Source organism: Notamacropus eugenii, chromosome 4, assembly GCF_028372415.1.
Source record: "Notamacropus eugenii isolate mMacEug1 chromosome 4, mMacEug1.pri_v2, whole genome shotgun sequence".
In the NCBI taxonomy this organism is placed as follows: Eukaryota; Metazoa; Chordata; class Mammalia; order Diprotodontia; family Macropodidae; genus Notamacropus; species Notamacropus eugenii.
This window is the reverse complement of record NC_092875.1, coordinates 413,415,319-413,438,578: the sequence shown is the minus strand read 5'-3', so window position 1 is coordinate 413,438,578 and position 23,260 is coordinate 413,415,319. Positions and strand designations below refer to the sequence as shown.

At 36.4% G+C, this 23,260-nt stretch overlaps 1 pseudogene; it reads right to left on the bottom strand.

The window, feature by feature from the left end:
- Nucleotides 1-5,748: 5,748 nt before the first annotated feature.
- Nucleotides 5,749-6,440, bottom strand: LOC140498601 (elongin-C pseudogene; annotated as a pseudogene).
- Nucleotides 6,441-23,260: the final 16,820 nt, after the last annotated feature.

Here is a 23,260-nt window from a genome sequence, read left to right as displayed (position 1 = left end):
ACCCACAAACACCAAAGACTTGGGCAGAACATAAGGTAACAGGGATAGGGTAAAAAGAGAGACTAAGAATTAATATAGTGAGTAAAAATAGGATGGAGAGAAATTTATAAATAGCAGTTATAAATTTGGATTTGAATGGGATGAACTCACTCTTAAAATGGAAATGGATAGCAGAGTGAATTAGACATCAGAATCCAACAATATGTTGTTTACAAGAAACACACTTAAAAATGAGAGATACACACAGAGTTAAAATGGAGGGTTGGAGTAGAATTTATTATACTTTGGTTGATAAAAAAAAAAAGGCAGGGGTAGAAATTATGATCTCAAACACAGTTACAACTAAAATAGATATAATTAAAAGACACATACAGGGTAACTACATTTTGATAAAAGGTAGCACAGACAATGAAGCAATATCAATACTGAACCTATATTCACCAAACACTATAGCATGTAAATTTTTAAAAGAAAAGTTAATAACTATAGGTAAAGATAGTAGTACTTCAATAGTAGGAGACTTTAATACCACTACTTGGTCTATTTCCAAAGATGACTGGGAAAAATAAAAGAAACTATGTGTTCTAGAATGTTTATAGCAACTCTCCATGTAGTGGCAAAAACTGTATTTTGCAGGGACGGCCATCACTGGGACCAATTGGACCAAGTTGTGGTACATTATTATGATGAAATACTACTACACTATAAAAAATGATGAACTCAATGATTTTAGAAAAACATGGAAAGACTTACACAAAATAATAAAGAGCTAACTGATCAGAACCAAGACAACATTGTATACAGTAACAGCAACATTGTTTTAAGAAGGACTTTGAATGACTGTCATTTTGTCTATTATACATACCCAAATTAAGTATAAAGGACATGTGAAGAAAGATGCTATCCACATCCAGGGAAAAACTGATACATAAAAGTATATATAGAATAATTTTAGATATATATATATGTGTGTGTGTGTGTGTGTGTTTGTGTGTGTGTGTGTATATATATTTCTGTAATAGACATCTCTAGTATGGGGAAGAGAAAAAAAAAAATTTGCATGATAATGTCATTGTATATTTGAAATGAATGGCTAGTTGTGCATAGGAGATTTGCAGTTTCATATATAATCATCTTTTTTATTGCACTATGTTGTGGGAATGCTTGTTTTATTTCATAAATTATAATTTTAAAAGCATATTCTCACAAAAATAAATAAATAAAAATAAATGAAATAAAACTATTCAGTCATAATGTCATGCAGAATTTGGAATGTTCCATCATTGCATTATCTTTTGAAGGTAATATGATTTCTTTCTCCCAATTAAAATTCAATAAGTCTTCATTAAATGCCTCCTTTGTTCCAGGCACTTTGTAAGTTCTGGGGATACAAAAACAAAGTAAGTCTGTCAAAGAGCTTATATTCTACTGAGGAGAAAACAGTATCTAACAAATAAGAAACAGGAAAAGAAATAAAAGGTATTTTTGTGAGAAAATCTGGAAAAGCATCTTGTAGAAGAGTGGCCTTTAGGATAAACATTGAAAGGAGTAAGGAATTCCAAGAGCTACAGATGAGGAGGGAGCAGACTCCAGCAATGAGATTTGACTAGAAGGCAGAGTATGACAGGGAATTATATGAAATAAATCTGAAAATATAATTTAAATCCAGATTGTGAATAGCTTGAAATACCAAAATGAGTATGAATAATAAGGAAGCCCTGGAACTTCAGGAGCAGGAAAGAGACATGGTCAAATTGTGCTTTAAGAATATTAGCCTGAGTAGCTGTATGGAAGATGGATTGGAATGGGAATGAGATGTGTTAGGGAGACCATTTATAAGACTATTTCAATAGTCTATGTGACAGGTGATGGAGACCTAAGACAGTGTGGTACTTTTCCTCCTATTCATGAAGAATAGATTGGAAAGGTGTGGCTAGGTAAAACTGAAGACCTGAATTAAGGAGGTGGCCACCATATTCTATCAAGAGAGAATGGAATGGATGGAAGATGCGCTGTGAAGGTAAAATCAATGGCAACTCATTGAATAAAGGAATGAGTATGTCAGGGACAAAAGAGTTTAAAGATGACCTTGAAAGAAATTAGGAATTTAAGCTTATGATTGGGATAAAGGAGAAACATGGAAAGTTATGTTTTGAATATCTCACACTCAACATGTCTAAAGAGATTTTGAACAACTAGTTGTTATATGGGACGGGAATTCAACAGAGAGATAAAGGATGGATTTGGAAATCATTTTCACAGAAATGATAGCTGAATCCATGGATCATGTTGAGATCAGCAAGGAGAGACAGAGACAGAGACAGACAGAGACACAGGTATACACCCAGACACAGAGAAGCAGAGGAGTACCCAGGACAGAATCATGGTAGATGCCCCCATGTAAGACATGGTTGTTGATCCTTCATACTCAAAGTAGACCAATGACATCGTGATGTAGGAACCAGGATACAGTGTTTTTGACTGGCTGATCAGTCCAATATAAGCTTGGAAGACTCTAGCACATCTCAGGCACTTAAGAGAGAGTGAGAGAGACAGACAGCAAGAGAGAGAGAGAGACAGACAGAGACAGAGAGAGACAGAGAAAGAGACAAAGAAAGAGACAGAGAGACACAGAAAGAGACAGAGAGGCAGAGACATAGATACAGATATATATGACAGCAAGAATTGACAGATGAAATTATGAAAAAAGAAAGTTTCCACAGGAGAAAGCAAAAGATCAGTGGCAAAAAGTTAGAGAGGTTCTTATTTGCAAGGAGGATTGCCTCTTCTTCAGTTGGAAAGAAAGGAGAGGGGGAGAAAGTTACTGGGAAGAAAAGGTCTCAGTGAATGTAGTCATTTTTTTTAAATAAAGTGTAAGATAAAATCTTCTTCTGAAGGTGGGGGGAAGTATAGGCAGCTTGAGAAAGATGAAAAGCTGGAGACATTACTATGGAGAACATAAGAAAAAGCATTGCTATGAAGTAGTGAAACTCAGTTGAAATTAGATAACAAATGTATTTTCAAAGCTATGTGATGTCCTGTACAGTTTACAATAGCTCAAAAAGTCGTAATAATGGAAGGGCAATAATGGATGTAATCCAGGATCAATATTTGCAAAGATTAAAAAGCAGCTGATTACATAAAGGGGAACAAGATACAGGGGCAGAGAACAAGAAAAGTTGAAATGATAACTTACAAGGTCATGATTTCAAAAGAAAAGCCAGAGTTTGAGGGGAAGCGGGGAGGATGTGGGAGAGAAAGCAGAGTGGAAAATAAAGCAGAATTTCATTGTCTTGAAAAAGAAAGTAGAATGAAAGGAGGTTGCCAAGAGGAGGGAGAAGAGGTTAAGGAGAAGTGAGAAATAGGAAGACATGAAATATTAGCAGTTTGTAGTCAGAAAGAAGTATTAAGTTATGGAATGATAATGAGATCAAGATTGCAATCTGTATGTAGTTCAAGTGAAATAAAGGAGCAGAGCATGAGAGATAATGTTGATGAAAATGGGATCCAATAGTATTTGCGTCGACATCAAATATCTTTTTTAATTGAGTTCAAAAGACTGAGTCTATTCTATAAGGACTGGAAGTGGTAGTTGTGCATGTGTTTATTAATATTAATAATAATAACAGTAACTATTAATAATAGATAATATTTATATACCACTTTTAAAATTAAACTCAGGTCTTTTTTATTCAAAGTTCAATACTTCATCCACTATACCACCTTCTTAAAGTTTCAGAATATTTAAGTCAGGGTTACTAAGGGAAAGCACACTGCTCTGGTTCTAGAACTGGAGTTTTACAGGCAGCTAAGGTTCATATTTAATAAGAATTATTTGAAGGAACTGGGGATGCTCATCCTGGAGAGGTGAAAACTCAGGGGGCATGATCGTTGTCTACAAGTATGAGACCTATCCTGTAGGAAAGAGATTAGATGGGTCAGCTATGTGGCATGGTGGACAGAGTACCAGCCCTGAAGTCAGAAGGACCTTTGTTCAAACTCTAGCCTCAGCTACTTACTAGCTATTTGTTCCTGGGCAGGTCACTTAACCCCAATTGCCTCCAAAAACAGAAAAGGGAATAGATGTGTTTCACCTTGCTTCCTAAGGCAGAAGTAGAGACAATGAGTGAAAGCTGATAAGAGGCAAATGCCAGAAAAGCAATAACAAAAATATCCTGACAACTAGAGTGGTCCATAAATGGGATATGATGTTGCAATAGATCTTCAAGCAGGCATGAGATGAAGATATGTGAGATGTTCTTTTTTTCAAGTATGAGTTGAACTAGATAGCTGTTGAGATTCTTGTAGGCTCTGAATTTCTGTAATTCCATGATAATTCTCCTCCCTCCCCCCAGTTGAGCTGTGAGCTATAGTTTAGGAGAGGGGTGGGTAGCATGAACATTATCTCCCTTTAATGTTTTAGTATCTTGGAAACAGAATCCATTAAAATTATTTTTTCAAAGACATCTTTAAAAATAAATTATAACTAATTTCCAATAACCACCCACATCTCTTACACTTGGTTAAGTTTTGCCATTAGCCTGTCATTCATTTCCCTGATTGCTGATGACTAACAGCACTTATTCTACTCCTAAATATTGTCCTGGTCTTTTACATTGGGAAGATTCATCTCTTTACTCTACTTTTTTATGGTGGGTGGAGAGCTATAAAGTAAAGCTTTAGAGAAAAGAATTGAGAGGGGATCTAAATAACAGGGAGAAAATTCAATATGGGAGGATCTCTACTAAATCTCATAGCTCAACTCATGACAAGTAGGACTCCAAGTCACAAAAGTGCACAGTTTTGCAATAGATTTAACTTCTGAAAGCTTAACAAGATACTTTTCATGCAATGTCTTGCCAAATATTTCCAGGACAATTAGTAAATTTGAATACAAAAATTCTAACAGTAGAAAGCAAAGTAAAATCATACAGTAAAAATACAAGTCAGATTAAAAAAAATTGATTAGCCTTTTAGAAGTTATTTGTTGCTGTGTGTTCATCCTTCATTTTCGAAGAGGAAGATGACATCGGAGAAACGAAGACATGACTTGAACTTGACTTTGTTTTGAGAGGGGGAGGTCTGTGCAGGTCACCAGCCTCACCTTCTCCTCCTGAGCCATCTGGATCTAGTGACCAGATATTCAGAAGTTATTTACAAAGACTGTTTAAGGCATAATATGCAAATAAATGGAAAACAGGCATTTTTAGTGACTGAATTTGAGGTTTTTAGATTTTGTTTTTGTACTAGGAATCAAACAACTAGGATGCTTTCATGGCTTTCTCCATTTTCAAGGTGGTATTTAAAATGAACAACATTCTGTTCTACCACAAGATAATGAAAGCAGAGAATGGAACAAGAATAAATAAGTATTCTATAGTAAATGCTTATACAGTGTATATGAGTCAATATAGAGAAAAGTTACAGAAGAATCAATTGATTTTCTCTAGCAGGTACAATATTTACTTTTTTTATCTGAATGAGTCATCAGGGGAAAAAAGTATTTTGTCAACCCACAGACCATGCCTGTGCTGAACTTCTCACCTGAGAATAGTCATAAATACAGAGTAATCTTGCACTGTGAGTAGAAACTTACAATTTATCCTTTGTGAATCCACCGCATTTTTAATCTCTTTTTCTGCTTTGGATATTTAGATATAACCAAATCCCACCCCCCCAAAAAAAACTGTCTTAGATTTTGCTATTTTCTTTTTTAAAAAAAAAACATTTTATTATAATTTATTTTACTTAACAATCTAGGAAGTTTGCAGCCATCAGCAATTCCAGCACAATTTCAGGTGCAATTGAGAATTCAGGAATCTCTACAGAGCTGTTAGTGCAGCAAACCTTGTAGGTAAAATACATGCGTACTTTTGATAGCACCTGTGATGGAATTTCTCTAAAATTTACCTCATTGGTTTCATATTCAGCAAACTGACCTGGGCCACTTGACAGGGCTTTTATTGTTCCTGATGTTAAAGCATGCTCTCTTTTCACAATAAATTCATGACCATTGGAAGATATCAATTTCATATACATAGCATCTGGGTCCTATGTATGTTTTCTCTTCTCCATTATCTCCTTATGAAATTATATTTTGTTTCCATAGGAATTTTAACAAAACACCCTCTTGTCGGTTCTGCAGTGGCTGCAGCTTAGTCCCCACTCATCACCACAGCCCCTGCTCCCGGGACCGTCCCCCCCAATTCCCCAATTTTGCTGTTTCCTAGCTAGCATTCTCTTTCTCACTCCCTTCCCTTCCATTCTCAAATTTCTAGATATCATAGTATTCCTTACTTGCCATCTATACCTAACCACACATCTAATGCCTTCTTAACATGACTTTCTTTCTAAAGGGATGCGTTCATTTCCAATGACCTTTTCCATCATTGGCCTCTTTAACCATCATCAATAAAGGTTTGTTTGAACTAATCGCTCATCATGATTTGACTACGTTGATCATCCCTTCTTTCTTGAAGCTCTCGCTTGTCATGGCTTCTTTAATATCATATTGTCATTCTCCTACCTCTTTGGCCACCTATTCTCTTCTTTCTATTCCTAAATGTTGACATCCATCAGAATTTTATCCTGAGCCTCCTTCTTGTCTCTCTTTACAGGTTGTGCACTGGAAATCTCATTTACTCTCAAGACCAGCTTCTATGTAAATAACCTCAAAACCTAAATTTGAACACCTAACCTCTCTCCTAATTTCTAAATTCACATTTCCCAATTTATTCTGGTGAGTTCCTGTTTTAGTATCATACCATCACTTGAAGTTTAACATATCAAGTGACAAAATTCAATATCTTCCCCACAAAATAATAGTGTCTCCTTTTACCTTTTCTATTTCTTTTATTGGTGCCATCTAATATCTATGCTCAAAACCTCGGGCTCATCTTTCACTTCCTTTTGTTTGTTTTTTGGAGAGGGGAAGGCAAAGCAATTGAGGTTAAGTGACTTGCCCAAGGTCACAAAGCTAGTAAGTGTCAAAGGTCTGAGGCCAGATTTGAACTCAGGTCTTCCTGATTCCAGAGCTGGTTCTCTATTCACTGTACGACCTAGCTGCCTTTCATATTTTATTCTTTCCGCTTCATGTCCCACATACAATCAGCTCATAAATCTTGCCATTTGTACATCAACAACATCCAATATATCTTAATTGCATCAAATTCCAGAACATTTTAAAGCTTCCTTTTCAAATATCCATATTTATGCAAAATAATTCACCTTACCTACATATTTTTTTAAAAAGTTGATGAAAGATGCTTATTGTCCCCACTATGATGTCCTGTTAGTTGGACAGGCAGAGATCCATGAATCAGTACAATTATGTTGGATAGACACCCAAATGAAATGGGTGAGAACTATATTGGAGAAAATTTATTGGATCTCATTTTGGAGATTACATAGTGTTTTTAATGACTCCAAGCTTGTAAAATAAAGAACCATATTTTTAATATCATTTTTCTTCTTGTACTGCTCTATGGCTATGAAGTGTGGAATTTCATAATCACTGACGAATTAAAGTTGCAAGTCAACCAAAAGACCATAGAAAGAAACATTGTGAGTGTGGGTATGCTGTGGCATGTTACCAATGAATAAACTAAGCACTTTTAAAATACTATCTCATAATTTATATGTGTATATATAAACACACATGTATGTAATACATTACTCTGACATTCTAATTATGTCAGAACAATAAGATGGGGACAATCATGTAGAAGTAGCAAAAGACAACATACGGATAATGCTTGTTTTCTACTATGCTCTCATGAGATCTAGAGGAATTCCCCAGCATGATGGTGAGATTGTATCTCTCCCTGGAGGATGATGGGAAGATATGAAAAAGAATGACAATGGATGGATGGCAATCAGCAATTTGGGAGAAAGTAGTTACATGGATGAGATTGTAGGTATAAGAAGTATAGAAATATTATCATTTAAATTTGCACACTTTTCTCCACTTCTACAGGCTCTAAAGAGGACGTTAACCTGATTACTGATCATCTAGACTTTGGCAATAAATAGTCTCCTGGCTGATCTAAATGGTCTCAATGCCTCTCATTTATGTCCCTTCTAATCTATCCTACACATGACTGCCAGAATTTGCTTCCTAATGTGAAGTTCTGATCATTTCACTTCCTTGAAAAACAAAACAAAACAAAAAAGCTTTCAGTGGTTTCTTATGGTTTTACCAAGTAAATTCTAACCATCTTCAAGCCCTTTTCTGAACCATTTGGAGATTCTTTACACACACACACACACACACACACACACACACACACACACACACACACATACCTGTGTGTATCTGTGGATATATAAAGGTAAAATACATTCATATCTAGGTATAGGTATCTAGATAGATATAAATATATATGTAAAAAATACCAGATATGTAATCCTAAGTAAGTTACCTAACCTATCAGTGACCTAGACAAGTCATGTATGTATGTATGTATGTATGTATGTATGTGTATGTATGTATTTACATACATTATATATGTTTATATTATACGTTTACACATATTAAACTCTCAGAGGCCTTGACAAATTATATATGTCTGTCTACATATGTATGTATATGTGTATGTATATGGAGATTGGGTGGGGTGGGAGGTATAAATTATATTTGTGTGTGTACATATATATTTTATATATATATATATATCCATGTATAATTCATCCATATTCAATGCAGCTACATATGTGTGTATGTGTGTGTGTATATATGGATATTACATGTGAATGTGTAAATTCAAAAGAGTTCACATACATGCTTATGATTGACCATGAAATTACTTCATAACATTTGAGATGTTAGAAACTTTCCAAAATTTATTAAGTTTCTGTTGCGATGGGATTTTTTTTTTAGCTTCTGTGATAAATAAATATTTAATTAAAAGAATGGGATAGTGGATGGAGGACTAGATATAGAACCTGAATCAAATCCTCCCTTTGTGACTCTGGTAAAGTCATGTAACCTCATTTGACTCTTTGGCTCTGTGATCCTAAATGTCTCTAAATTTGCTGAAGAAAAAGAAAACACAAGTAATGGTAGCTTGTATCATTATGTAGAAGACCAGTACTAAAACATATGCTTACTTACTGCTTACATGAGCATTAAAAAGCTCTTAATGCAGACCTTCATTGATTTAGCTGTGTGGGTTTAAGGAAACATAAAACATCTGAATGATACATAAATAGACTCAGGAAGAACATTTTAAAAGTGATACATTGGAATATCACTCCTTAAGCCAAGGGGGTTTGAGTTATGGTGTAATAAAGTGCTTTTTCTTATTCTGAATGACAGAATTTTAGACTAAGGAGGGGCCTTAGAGATGATCTAGGCCACACCTCATGAATCAGGGAGCCTTGTTTACTTTTGTATTTAGTTTGGAAATGCCAGAAGTGACTGGAAGATACACCTGAGGGTGGAGATTTAAGTGAAGTATATTGCTAGGATACACACGTCCAGAAGAGAAAAGACACCAGTTGCACAAGGCTTTCCTGAGTCTGGTGAGTAAGGCAAACTTTGACAAGCTCTAAGTAAATGGTGTCTTTCAAGTCAGTGACCCAGAACAGATGACCCTTTACTCATGCCTGTCCCACTCCCACCCCAGCTGTCAAGGCTTTATACACACTAAGGAAGGTCTGGGAGTCGGTATCTTATAGAGTGATGAATACTTTTAAATGGATACACACACTCCTAGTGGCATTTCAGTGGGGAATAATAAGGAATATAGGGACCTAAGAACTACATACCCACTAGTAGCTACAGAATCATTAAAGAATGTCAAGGTCCCCAGCCCTCATTTTTCAGAGAAGGCCACAAAAATATAGAGAATGATGACTTGTCCAAGCTCGCATAAGTAGCAAGAGATCTAAGTTGGGGTGTACTAGAGTCATCTGGAGCCAGCTCATAAGAACTGGATGTGAAATTTTCATTATAAGTATGTACACCTAAGAAATCAACAAATTCCATAAATTTTGGCTTAATTTGTTTTTTTAGTAATGCAGATTAAACTTGAATGTGTGTAGTGTCTTTTTGGAAAGTTTTTTTTACCAAATATTACATTTACCAAATACATTTACCAAAATAGCCCTGCTTCAGCAGTAAGTTATCTGATTTTCAGTGCAATATTCTTTCAACTAAATGCAGGCAACAAATATTTATTGTATACACACCATAATTAAGACACTGTACTAGGAGGTGGGGGAAGCTAGGAGGCACAATGGATAAAGAGCTGGGCCTAGAGTCAGGAAGACTCATCTCCCTGAGTTCAAATCCAGCCTCAGACACTTTCTAGCTATGTGACCTTGCGCAAGTCACTCGTTTCTGTTATCTCATCTGTAAAATGATCTGGAGAAATCAAAGGCAAACAAGTATCTTTGCCAAGAAAACCCCAAATGGAGTCACAAAGAATCAGATACTATTGGACAATATCTAGGTGATTAAGGAGAAACAACAATGATTTAGAAATAATCCCTGCCATCAAGGAATTTATACTCTTGGGGGAAAAACAGATGCAGACAGCCATAGAATAGAATGAGAGAGGCTATGAATCACGGACTCTAAAAGTTGGAAGACCCTCCTCACTGATCATTTAGTCTAAGCCATATGCTAAAGGGATCCTTTTTATAATATACCAGAGAAGCAGTCTTTCACCCCTTTCATAAAGACTGCCAAAGGGAGCAAATCCATAATCCCTTAAGGCAACCATCCTACTTTGGGAGAGCTCTGATTGTTGGGAAGTTTTTCATGATATGAAGTTTAAATTTTCCTCTTTGCAGATACTCTCCATGGTTCCTGGTTCAGTTCTCTGAAACTAAGGAGAATATGACTAATTCCCATTCTTCATCTATGTGTCTATACACACACACATATATGTACAAATACATATGCACACATGTTTTAATATTTCATATGTTAAATACTGTACATGTTTTGTGTTTGTGTTATATGTATGTATAATACAATTATGTTGTATATATTATATATAGTTGGTTCAGTGGATAGAGCACTGACCCTGCAGTCAGGAGAAACTGAGTTCAAATCTGCCCTCAGACACTTACTAATTAGGGGCAGCTAGGTGGTGCAATGGATAGAGCACCAGTGCAGGAAGACCTGAGTTCAAATCTCACCTCAGACACTTGTCACTCACTTGCTTTGTGAGCTTGGGCAAGTCATTTAACCCCAATTGCCTCATCCTGGGTTATCTCCAGTCATCCTGATGAATATCTGGTCACTGGATTCAGATTGCTGTAGAGGAGAAATGAGACTAGGTGACCTGCACAAAGCTCCCTCACTCAAAATCAAGTCAAGCGCAAGTCATACCATTATTTCTCTGATGGCATGGTCTTCTTCAGCAATGAAGGACGAACACACACACAGAGATATATCCTACATATGTGTATATATAAACATATGTATAATTCAATATTTTGACAGTTTCCATATATGCTTATGACTTACCATGAAAGTCCCCAAATACTTGAATAATGCTACCACCACCTTCCCCCAGTTTTCTACAGGCTACACGTCAAATTTTTTCAACTGATGCTGACTTCCCTTTTCTTTATTTTCTCAAGTGTTTTAGCTTCCTTTTTAAACCATTGTATCCAGATGAACACAATAAGCCAGATGAGGTTCAAAGAGAACAGAGTTCAATAGGTCTATCACACCCTTTTCCTGACCAGCTGACCTTTATGCAAGATTTGAAGATTTGTAAAGTGCTTACAGCAACACTAGAAAGCAAGCGTGGCAGACATATGTCCATTTTACAAATGAGGAAACAGATTCAGAGAACTGAAGGGATTTTTCTATAGTCACACAGTAATTGAGAGTCAGAGGCAGGATTTAAACCAAAGTCTTATCTGACTCCACTTTTTACTGTAGCACACTGAAAAAAATTCACATGAGGGGAAGATCTGCATTCAAATAACAAGTTTATCAATAGGATGGCTTAACAGATAGGGGACCAGCCTTGAAGCCAGAATGATCTGGGTTCAAGTTATGTCTCTCACACATAATGGACAAGTGACCCTTGGCAAGTCACTTAAACTCTCAGTGCTCTATACCAATTGTCAAACCCAGATAGAAATGGGGGCCACTAATCTTTACATAAGGATCCATGTGGGTAAGTAGTATATTGGTTTAGTCTTAAAATATGTTATTGATGTTTTATTGCATTTTTATTTTGTTATTTTTCACAATTACATTTAATTTAGTTCCAAAGGCAATTGGAAATAGAGGGAGAATTGGAGGCATGAGTCTGACACCTCTGCTCCAAGCACATTTTAAGATGAAAAGCTGCAGAATAAATAAGAGTCTACTTTCATTGGTAGAGAAAATTTCCTCATGTGGGAGTTTCCTATACTACTGAAATCACAAATTCAGCAATACTCACTCCAAACAATGTTCTAGGCCATCTAGTTCAACTATCCTTTTTCAGATAAAGATTCAAAGGCCCGGAGGTGTTTAGTGAATATTACAAGACCATAAAAATAATAGAAGAGTCAGGATTTGAACTCAGGCATTCTGACATCTGAAAGCAGAACTCTTTACCTTCGGCAAAAAGAGAGCATATTCTAGGGAAGAAGCAGCTAGGTGGCACAGTGGATGGAGTGCCTGGCCTGGACTGAAGGAGACTCATCTCCACGAGTTCAAATTCTCCCTCAGATATTTATTAGCCGTGTGACCCCAGGAAATTCACTTAACCCAGTTTTCCTTAGTTCTTCATCTGTAAAATGAGCTGGAGAAGGAAATGGCTAACCACCGCAATCTCTCTGCCAAGAAAACCCCAAATGGAGTCACAGAGAATCAAAAGCGACTGAACAACAAAAATGCTCTAATTTGGTTCTGGTGCTTTTATCAGTACAATTCAATTGCTGAATCTTCATTAATAAAGTTTATGCTTCCTGCAGTATTTTCTGTAGTGTCATAAGACAAAAAAGATAATAAGTATCACCCTTAAATATGACTAAAGAACAATTTTGGATGTGTGATCTGCGTTGTTTAGATGGATGCATATCAGGCAGCCTAAAAAAACACATCATAATCAAACTAAATTGACTTTCTACCACAAACCATTCTTACCTTTCTCCTAGGAATGATTTTACCATGTTTTGAGGGAAGAACTGAATCTTCATTGGAATGAGGATGTCCAGCTCTGATTTTCACCATTTGAAGGAGATTCAGAAAAATGGGAACCCAAAATATGGATCATGTAAAGAACCAAAGAGGTGGTTTTTTGTTGTCATTATTAGTACTTTCACCAAGATATGGAAGCATTCTCTATCAGTGCAGGTGAGTACTTGGTCTGCAGTTTTTCATCTTAGGGAGTTAGCTAGGGACACTGAGAGGTTGTGTATCTTACCCAGGGTCCCTCAGCCAGCACATAATAGAGACAAGATCCGAACTTATGTCTCCCAGGTCGGTATTTTACTACAACATGTGCAATCCTGAAATTCAGAAAAGTCTTGCTCCAAAAGATTGATAATAAGGTTGTTTAGAACTCAGAACACATTTTTCCTCACTGAAATGGCAGGTAGATCCCCCAGGTCAGCCTGAAAATACCAACATAAGCCTTAATACAAGCTCTATTTGGTTTTATTATGTACTTTTAAAAGAAAGTAAGATCTACTTCATGATTCCACATACAAAGCCTTTGTGTTCTAAAATATGGAAATGCTCATCTTAGTTACTGATTGTTGTTATGTTCAGAATTTTTTAGAAGCTTATTTAACACCTAATTTTGCTGAATAAGAGTACATACAGTCTACATTTGAGGTGATCTTTTTTCCTGACATAGAGAAAAACCCATTAGGCAGGATACCAATGGTGAGATTCTATTACCCACGTATTCAGTCACTCTGGCTGCAAAAGCTGAGAACCATCATTTGATCAGCTCCAAGACTCCTGGGTGATCAACTGTGCTGCCCCTGGTCACTCCTTGGAGAAGCCCTGCATGTTTAGGTCCCACCAGCAATCCAAATTACTAACTGCAGGTGAATCCCTCATTGACTCTGGTCAATTGCACCATGTTTAGTTCAATTTACTGTTGAAGGTAGAGAGCTCTGACAGCTGACACAGATGAGCTTCTACTATAAATATAGCATAAGGTGAGATGTGGACAGGAGTCAACACTATTGGAGGGGGGAACATGGTGAGTGGAAGGCTGGGAGGCACTTGAGATCAGAGTGGTGAGTGTGGTGAACAATTAAACCAATTTATCTGAAATATAGCAGGGAAGATAATGTGAAACACATTCAGAATGGTAAGTTGAGGCCAAATTAATGTAGGATTTTAAATACCATTTTGTGGAGTTTCTATTTTATCCTACAGTTAATCTGTAACTACTAAAGATTTCTAAGCCCAGAAGGACTTCAAGGTGATTTCTTCTGTAGCAACAAAAGAAGGGAGCAGAGACAGGAAGACCATTCAGGAGACGGTTAGCAATAGTTTAAGGAAAGTCATTAAGAATCTGAACTGGGGTGCTGGATGTCTGAGTGAAATGAAGGACACAGATGTGAGAGATTGTTGATAGAATCAATAGGGTTTATCAGTGGATTGAATGGATTTGAATCCAAATTTAAATCCTGGGTCTTCTTACCAGTTGTGTAACCTTGGGCAATTCATTTCTCCTTCCTGACTCATTTTCTTTTTCCAAAAAGTGAGAATATTGGACTACGTGATTTCCAAAATCCCTTCCAATTCAAATCCTCATGATCTCCAAAAAACAGGCACCCCAAAAAATGAAATTTCACCTTTGGAGGCAGCTTTCTGTCTGTTATACACTCTTAAAATATATTCTTGACAAGGGGTAACATGTTAGTCATCAACAGTTTAATATGAATTATTTTGTCCAATTACTTTCATTTGGAGGAGCTGAGAGGGGAGGAAAAAAAGAACCACAGAAAGAGGGGAAGAGAAATACAGAAAGAGTTGGTAAGAGATGCCCAAAACAAACTTCACTTACTATATAATTTGCTGAAAGCCAGCCTTAGCTGCATTTATTCTGTTTATACATTGAGAAATGCCATTCCTTGGACATAATGAGATTTCTAAATTAGTTTTGCTTTTTAAGATTATTTCCAGAACTGCAGAACCAGTGTATCATTTCTAAACCACATAATGCCTAGATATTTTATTAGCATCTCCTTCAGAACACCTGCTGAATCATGGCAATGAAGCGTCACCCTGTGAAGTTTGAAAAGACAGATTACTTTTATGACAGCCTTTTGAAAAAAAGTCACAACTTTCAAAAGACTGTTTTCATAATGTTGACAGCTCTGTTCCTGATTACTCACCGAGAGCTGTATGTTTCTCATTGAACAGACCTTCCTTTTTCCACAACTGGGAGACTCGGACATGACAATGCTCAGTCCATGTGGAAAAAAAAAAAAAAACTTACAATAAAAGAGAACTTAAACTCCCACAAGTTTCTAGCATTGAGGAAAGTTGTGGCAAAATGAAGGGCACCGAAGTGGCTTTTTTGATCCAGCTCAGAGGTCAAAACATTCAAATAAGAATTCTTTTCACTAAATTGAATTTTTAATTTGGTCAAAGTAGTTAAGTTGATCATCTAAAGATTAACTCTCCTTTGTGGAAGACTAATCTAAAATAAGAGATTCAAACAAAATTCCTGATAAAGAGGTTGTCCAAACTCTTTGATAAGGAATGTAGCATATGTTTAGCTCCCCAACCCTCTTCAACCCATGCGATCTGGCTTCTGGAACTAACACAACCAAAGCTGCTCTCAAGGGTCACCAATAACTTTCTTATGACTGAGATTTATTGTCCTTTTCTCAGTCTTAGTCTTCTGTGATTTCTCTGGAGCAACTGATTCTATTAACTATCTGTCATTCTCTGCACTTGCTTTCATTGACTATCCATTTCCATGACTTCCTTTCTTTCTGAAGTCTTTTTGCCTCCATTATTTTCCCATTTTGGAAATGTGGAAATCTACTAAGGTTCTACTTTCTGCTCTCTTCTTTTTTCTTTATTCTCTGTTCTCTGGTAATGCTATCCACTTCTACACTTTAGCTATCACCATTATCTCAATGATTCCCAGTTCTATAGTTCCTGGTCCTGATAATTCCCTTAAACTAGAGACACACATCCTCAATTGCCAGTAAGACATTTTTACCTGTAAACAAAACCAGAATCATTATTATTTCCCAAAACCCAAATCCCCACCTTCCCTTTTCCTGTTAATGGTGTAATCATTCTGTTAGGCACCTAATTTCCAAACCTTGGAATCATATTGTGTTTCTCCCTCATCTTCTACTTTCTGGCGTCTTATTGATTATATCTATTTCCATCCTACTTCAGTCCTATCAATTATTGCTTCAGTCCTTTATTCACAGAAAAGCAGGACAACATTTGTGAGTCCTATTGATTTGTAGGGGTCCAGATTAGTGACTGAGATCCTGTTGGAAATTGAAAATAATTATTTTACCCCAATTCAAAAAAGTAGATTGAAAATAGCCCAAGGGCAGATAGGTGGCACAATGGATAGAATCCCAGGCAGGGAGTCAGGAGACTCATCTTCCTGAGTCCAAATCTGACCTTAGACACTTACTAGTAGTGTGACCCTAAGCAAGTCAGTTTCCTCGTCTGTAAGATGAACTAGAGAAGGAAATGGCAAATGACTCCAGTATCTCTGCTAAGAAAATCCCAAATGGGGTCACAGAGTCAGACAGGACAGAAATAACTGAAAAACAAATGTTAGACTCAAATGCAAAGTGCTGGGAATACAAAAGGAGGCAAAAAAGGTCCATATCCATATAAAACAGGATAAATAGGAAGTAATTAACACAAGGAAGATCCTGGAATTAAAAGAGGTTGGGAACTGCTTCCTGTAGAACACAGGATTTTAAATGCAACTTCAAGGAAGCCAGGGAGGTCAGTATGTAAAGCAGAAGAAGGAACAGAGCAGCATTCCAGAGATGAAGACAGCCAGAGAGAATGCTGGGAACTGAGAGATGGAGTGGAACATCCAGTAGGCCAGCGTTAACTGGATCCAAGAACGTGTGTGAGGGAGTAAGGTGTAAGCAGACTGAAAAGGTAGGAGAGGGTTAGGTTATGAAAGGTTTTGAATTCCAGAGCATTTTCTATTTGCTCTTGGAAGCAATTGGAAGTCACTGGAATTTATTGAGTAGGGGAATGGGGAGTGAGATGACCAGACCTGCAATTTAGTAAAATGACTTTTACTCCCTAGTGAGGGATAGATTGGAGTGGGGAGAGATATGAGACAGGTAAACCACCAGAAGGCTATTGCAATAATCTAGGCATTAAGTGATGAAGATCTGCACCAGGGTGGTGGCAGTGTCAGAAGAAAGGAGGGGAGCATATTCAAGAGAGGTGAAATCGACAGGCAATAGCTTGGAAAGTAAGGAATCCGGAATACAGGATACTAGTTAGTGAGGATGGAAGGATTATATGAGGATCCTTCAGGATAAAGGAGACATGAGTATAATTATCCTTGTTCAGTCCTTCAGTCATGTCTTACCCTTCACGACTCTGTGTTCCATACTATCCATGGGGTTTCTTGGCAAAGATACTGGAATGGTTTGCCATTTCCTTCTCCAGTGGATTAAGACAGAAGGTAAGTGACTTGCTCAAGGTCACATGGCTAGTAAGTGATGTGGCTGGAATGGAACTCAGATCTTCCTGACTCCAGGTCCAGTGCTCTATCCACTGAACCATCCAGCTGTCCCAAGCATTTTTATAGACAGTAGGAAATAAGCCAGAAGAGATAACCCAGACTCTTCAGAGCTGCATTGCTCTGACACACAGAACTCTGACCTGATTCTCTCTGCTTCCTAACAACATTCAGCTTTGCAGCACTTGTCTAGAATATTGAGCTGTTTTTTTCTTTTATAATCTTATAGCAAGCAGCCTCAGTTGGAAGTGAGACTGGTCGGCTCATGGGCAATATCTCCTTTCCTGCTCCTCAGATCAAACTGTAGCAGTAATCTTCTAAGTCTCTTCAGACCAGCAGAGTGTAAACATTGATTCCAAGTAATTTTTACTTCTACATAATTTCCCTGGCAACAAATTCTGATGACAGTATTTCCTGACTAAAAAACAAACAAATAAATGTATGGATGAATGAATGAATAGGGTTTCTCACTATCTATTGAAGAAATGGACTCGTATTTCAAAACTCCATAATATGGTTATTTGTGCCTTTTCAGTTTTATTTCATATTTCTCCTCCTTATATACCTTTCACTATGGCTGGACTGAATTATGCAGACACACACACACACACACACACACACACACACACTTCCTCAGTTCTGTATATTTTCTGACACCATCCCTTGTACTTCAAATGTTTTAAGCCCTCCCGACCCCCACTCCATCTCATCCTCTTGTAATCTTACCTGTCCTTCAAAGGCTACCTGGGATGCTCCATCCTCCATGCAGCTTCCCCTAATCCTCCCAGATAAAAATAATCTCTCCCTCCTGGAATGAATCAATTAAAAAGCGTTTATCAAATGCCAGGCATTATGTCAAACACTAGGTTTGGTACTTTCTTTGCGCCTGCCCTACATGTTTATCCTTTTGCATTTATATTACATGTGTGCTTGCATGTATTGCTGTCTTATTCACTCAAGTATATTGCCATGTCCTTGACAACATGAATTTCATCTTATTTTCTTTGAATTATTCCATAGATTCCAACACATATAGTAGATACTTAAAAAGTATTTACTGGAATTGTTTTACTATGTTCTGGAGGTGGTTGGGAAATCATGAACTTTTGCTAAAGGGCAAGTACTATTCTTGTTACAATTCCTTTTTTTAATCCCATAATGTGATTATTTTTAAGTAGGGAAATTACTTTAAAGCCTTGTGTTCATACTTCCACACTTCAGCAACTCATTGAATTCTTTACGCCATGAGGAATACAAAAGACATAAAATGTTTTTAAAATTAATAAGGTGGCAGTATTTACACAGTAAACATGCTTCAGCACTTTCAATTTTCCTGGTTGTCTTCAGTTACGATAACACCATCCCCAGGTTGGGTTACATTTCAATCCTGTACCCATGTAGAATTTGTGACTATAAGTATTGATTGAATTTCTTTTGACATTTCACTGGCTTACAAGTTTATAAATAAAACTTGTGATAAGCTCAGACACTCACAGCCTTCAAAATTAAGTTGCTTCAAGCTGGTTTTACACCGATGTTAAGCTTCTACAACCAAGGTTTTTGAACAAGCAAACACTGGTACATCAGACATAGCTTTGGATTTCTAACTTTCTCTCAGAAGTTCATTATATCTCTCATTTGGTCCTCATGGTGATCTCTTTGATGTAGGTAATGCCAGTATTTACTTTCTTGCCTAGATCTTTTATTTCATTGGTGAATGGAACTTCTTATGAGGAAATTTTCCCAATGCAGTTCTCTACTTTTGCTATAATACATAGTCTTTATTGCCTAGGAAACTGATAAGCAATTTGACTGGGGTTATACAGCCAGTATATGATAGAAGCTAGGTCTTTCTGATTTGAAATTAGATCTTCCTAATTTCAAGGCTGGCCCTATAGATACCATATCAAGCTGCCACTCAGTCCCAGTGTTATTACCCGTTTCTACAGCTTAAGAAACTGAGAGAGAGAGCTAATGTGATTTGCTCAAGTTTTATAAGTAGAAATAGAAAAATTGGGGCTCAAATAGCAATTGTTAATTTATACTATGTAACTTTGAGTCTAAACTAGCACTCTTTCCCCCTAACCTTTGTCAGATGTGTGAGAAATGTTATGGACTCCAACAAAAACAAAATAGATGAAGATATTTTTAGATTATATATTTGAAAATAACACTAATAACAATAGTAGCTAACATTTATAGGCTGTCTACTATCTGCCAGATACTGAGCTATGTGCTTTTAAAATATTATCTCACTTTATCCTTACAACAACCCTGAATGATAGGTGAAAAAATTAATCATCATCATCATAGCTAACATTTACGTAGGACCCACAATGTGCTAGGAACTATACTAAGTGCTTTACAAAATATTATGGATAGTAAAAACAGTCCTGCAAAGTAGGTGCTATTATTATTACCATTTTACAGATAAAGAAACTAAGATAAAAGTTAAAGTTAAATAACTTACCCAGGGTCATACAGCTCATAAATATCTAAGGCTAGATTTGAACTCAGGTCTTCCTGACTTCAGACTCAGTTCTCTATCATATGAACCATCTAGTTGCCTTATAAATAACCCTAAATTAGTGATATGAGAGAGACAAGGTTTTTAACCTGATGTCTATTTGAGACAATACATGTAAACAGGCTTATTGCTTGCGATCTTTTTTTTAGAAATGTTTAATACTTTTTTAGGCACAAGGATTCCTACATATATTTTCAAGGGATTCTCATGATCAAATTGTTTGTTTTTAAAGACTGGACATCATATTTTCATAGTTTCATATTTATCTAGCTAAATATATATTTCTATCTTAATATATACTTTTCTATCTAAATATATACCCAGAAAAGAAAGTATCCTTTCAATTGATGGCAATATCAGTCATGGGGCTAAGATGGGAAATTTACTTGGCTATAAAGAGACAAAGCAGTAGGAACAATGTAAACTTTGGTCAGAAATTTGCACTCTTCCAAATGTGAATGAAGCATCTTTGAGCTCAATTAATAGAATATTTCTCACTTCCTGAAGACCATGTTAAAAAAAAAAGAGAGAGAGACAGGATGAGTCTGATTCTTTATACAAACACACATACACACACGTATTTGCTGGAGCTATGGCTTCATTAATGTAGGGTACTTAAGGAATTCCTGGTTAGGAAGTATCTCTGAAATGTAAGGTTTTAGTGCCTGGGCCATTAAAAGGTTAAATGACTTGCCCAAGGTCACAAAGATTTCATATGTCAATGGCAGGATTTAAATACTTAATAAATGTAGATTTTTTTTCTTTTTTTGACAATTTGGCTCTACATATGACTTTTAGTTGGCATATTCAACAAGTTAATTTGCTCAGATAAGTTTGTTGACTGCCACAAAAGGTTTTCCTAAAGCCAAAGTACATAATTTATTTTGCCCCACTTTTGCTGAGAAAAGGTCAGCATGTACCAGTGTTTACACAAAGTTGCTGGAAGGAAAGATAAATTTCTGTCTGGGGAAGAGAAGGTGTGATCTAAGTTGGGAAGAGAATAAGTGTAAACCAAAAAGCCAGGCTATGTTGATATCAGGATATTTGCAGAACACCAAAATCCAAGAGATCAGTACAAAACAAGGATAAGACAAAAAGGTAACTGATGCTCTGAGCAAAGATACAAAGCAAGATGTCTATTTCAGACCAGGAAGCAGACTACAGGGAGGGACACAAAGCTGACCATTTGACTAAACCTTTCTCTCCCAAACTTTGGTTCTTTTAGGACAACAGTTGCTGTTGGCTATCTCTCCTCAGTGGTAAAGTGTTAGGGTTGTCTGTTCTCTAATTGATAAATGATCAAAAGATAAGAAAGCTTTTCAGAAGAAAGAATCAAAGCTATCTATAGCCATATAGAAAAATATTCTAATTCATTATTAATTGGAGAAATTCAGATTAAAACAATTCTGAGGTACCACCTCAAACTAATTAGATTGGCTAAAAGGATTGAAAAGGAGATTGACAAATGTCAGAAGAGGAGAAGTTGTGGGAAAAACTAGACATTAATGCCTTGTTGGTGAAGTTGTGAACCGATTCAACCATTCTGTAGAGCAATTGGAACTATGTCCAATAGACTACAAAAACATTCATACCCTTTGGGTCAAAACCTATTAATACCATGACTAAGACTGTATCCCAAAAGAGATAAAAAAGGAAAAGGAAAAAGACCTATATGTACAAAAATATTTATAGCAGCTCTATTCTGGGTTCAAAGAATTAGAAATTGAGGAGATGCCAATCAGTTGGGGAATGACTGAACAAGTTGTGTTATGTGATTATGATGGAATACTACCATACTATAAGAAATGATAAGCAGGATGCTCTCAAAAAAACCTGGGAAGACTTGCATGGGCTGATGCAAAGTGAAATATACTGTGTACAAATTAACACCAATATTGTAAGATGATCATCTGTGAATGACAACTATTCTCAGCAATAAAATGATCCAAGATAACTCTGATAGAGTTATGATGAAAAATGTTATCCATCCTCAGAGAAAAAAAAACAGATTGAAGCATCTTCCTTTTTTAACTTCATTTTTCTTGAGGTTTTTTTGTCTCTTTTCTTTCACAACATGACTATTATGGATATGTTTTGTGTATAATTTATATCAAATTACTTGTCTTCTCAATGAGAGTGGGATTTAGGGAGGGGGGAAGGGAGAGAATTTGGAGCTCAAAGTTTTAAAAATGGATGTTAAAAATTGTTTGTACATGTAACTCAGGAAATATAAAATACTAAATAAAAAAAGAAAAACAATTTTTAAAGGAGTTCCCTCCAGATAAACTAAAGATGGGAGTTTGTCTGAGAAGCTCTCATCTTTTTATGGGTATCATCTATAACAGAGACTCAACCTAGGGGCTCTAAACTTCTTTTATTTTAAAGTATGTTGGTAACTATTTGAATAAAATTTATATTCTTCTTTTAAAAAGTGTTAGAGTTGTTCCCCTTGACTCCCTTGATTTCATGAAATAATGGGTAAAATCATTACTTCCCCAAAACATTTTCCTGACCCCAAAGCACTAATTTGGTCAGATAGAAGTAGAAGTTCTACACTAATTTTCAGGCCTACACACTAGCCACCATTTCCTATGACCAACCTTTGAGCTCATATTCCTGCCAATGCATTCAGGATGAGAGATGGTCTTGACACAGTCAAAGTCAAAGATATCCTGAACAATCAATTAATCAGCCAGCATTTATTAAGAACCTATTAAATACATGGGGATATAAAGACAAGAGAAAAAACACAACCCTGGCTCAATACGTTTATATTCCAGTGGAGAGGAGGACATATACTATAACAGTAGAATATGTACAAAATAAGTATAAGGTGGATTTCTGAGAAACAGAAATAGCAATGGGGGAGAAGCTTTTTGTAAAAGAAGATGCTAACATTGAGTATGAAAAGAAACCAGGGATTCCAAGCAATAGAAGTCTAGAAGTATGATCAGGGGATATGAGATACAGTACTGAACTTGAAAGTAGGAAGGCTTAGGTTCACATATTGTTGTAGATATTTGCTTGATACTACACGTCCCTGGTCAATTCATTTAACCTC